Raw genomic sequence first — 1,741 nt, 5'->3', positions numbered from 1 at the left:
TGGGCGGGCCTGAGTGCGCGTTCTTCCGTTCTTGGCCACGCCTGCTGGCGCGGGATCTCGGCCGAGGTAGTGGTTCTCGCGATATCCTCGCCCCCTGCTGGTGACGCGAGACTTTCTGAGTAGGCGGGGAGAATTGAGTCTTGGTCTCGCTTCGCCGGATTTGCACTCGGCGTGTGACGAGTCGTGCGACCCATCTTCGAGGAAAAGCAAAACAAACGTGGGAGGTACGCAACCTTGGGCGGGACTAACCCCGAGCCAAAAGGAAGGAGATGTGCTCGCACTCCGTAGTGGAAGCTCCCTCTGTCAGCTATGGGAGGAAAAGAGTTGAAACTTCTTTCTGTGAAAATGTAGGAACGCGGAGTATTTTCAGGCAATCTGAAAACCAGATGGGAGTCTGTTACAGTTAAGCATCTCCTCAGGAAGTGTTTGTCCTCTGCATCTCCTGAGGATTATAACGTCGTACCGAAAAAAGGAACAAGTGTTGACATTTTCCTATTTCCCGCCAAAGCGTTTCGCCGTTAACTTTGGTAGCTGGCCATTGGGAAGCGTACTTTCCGCTTCATGAAAATACAGACCCCGTATAGTGGTGTAACCTCAGAAAATAAGCCTTACTAGTAAGATAAGTTTAGGGAACTGGTTGAGAGCCCCCTTTCTAACACATCCAAGAGCACTGTTTTGACGTTTTTAAAAAGTGTCTCTGTGGGCATTTCTTGCGCTACGTATCGGGGTGTCTTGTGCACTGAATAAGCGGAGGAGGAATTCCCGGGGCATTCACGTTAGTTGTCAAACATTGGTGGCGACAAGACGTGCACTGCGCAGTTGTTTATTTTAATCCCCGTTCGTTCTTGGTAGAATCCTTTTATTCCTTCTTTAAGACAGCTTCGGCTTGTTCCGCCGCCAGTTCTCTGCAATCCATTTGCTTGAAAGGTGAAAATCAGGCGAGATGCAAGTGTTGACCCTGCAGGGCATTCTGGGAATTGTAGTCATTACTTAACGGTCTTGTCAAAACGTGCTTTTGTTTTGACTAGCTCCTCTGTGTGGACACCTTTCGGCCGTACTTTAAAACGAGAGACAGTGTTTTACACAGAGCAGGCGCCTGATAAAAAATAAATCCTAATATCAAAATCTGAATACACAGGGTTGTTTTTTAAATGTAAAGAGGACCTTGGAACCCATTAATTGCTGTGATTGATATGGAAAAAAGGCATTTTGAACTCCGAGAAAACATTTCTGTCTTGGGTCAGAGCAAGCTTCACATAGATAACTTTGAGCCTGATGTTGGAGGATCCCTGAGTGAGAGGTTGGTTTGCAAAGGTGTTCAAGGCTGAGGGGATAGGGCAAACAGTGATAATGTGTTACTGGCCTAAAATAACATATAAATTTATATATGTCAAGGGAATGAGAACTATACAGAAGTCACTTTATGTGTTAAGAGGTTAATAGCCTCTGGGAAAAATTGGGAAATAATATGAATCATTTTCTGAATGTTGTGCCCAGATTTCAAGATTCCCAAGGGCCCACCAGGGAGCCAGCGAGTCCGATGCAAAAGCAAAGAGTCATTTATTTCAAACCTAGGTTTGGCTCCCCTGCCCCCCCTTACTGGCACAGCAGCAAGTGGCAGAGAGAGAGAACTCTGTGTGGAGAGAGGCTTTATAGGGGGTTGGGGCAAGGGGAGGAGAAAGGACTGTGGGACCTGCCCATTGGCCAGGCACCAGGTGGTGGAGTGTCACACAGGATGTGG

General features: G+C 47.4%; 1 long non-coding RNA gene across 1 annotated transcript in view; it reads left to right on the top strand.

Moving 5' to 3' along the window:
• Positions 1 to 6: 6 nt before the first annotated feature.
• The window catches only part of LOC102769191, a 13,166-nt gene continuing 11,431 nt past the window's right edge, over positions 7 to 1,741 (top strand). The window contains exon 1 of the long non-coding RNA XR_001512293.1: positions 7 to 224. This is a non-coding gene — a long non-coding RNA (uncharacterized LOC102769191). The remainder of the gene's footprint in view (positions 225 to 1,741) is intronic.

The sequence above is a fragment of the Myotis davidii genome, unplaced genomic scaffold (assembly GCF_000327345.1).
Source record: "Myotis davidii unplaced genomic scaffold, ASM32734v1 scaffold6, whole genome shotgun sequence".
Classification (NCBI taxonomy): Eukaryota; Metazoa; Chordata; class Mammalia; order Chiroptera; family Vespertilionidae; genus Myotis; species Myotis davidii.
This window is presented reverse-complemented; position numbering and strand designations above follow the sequence as displayed.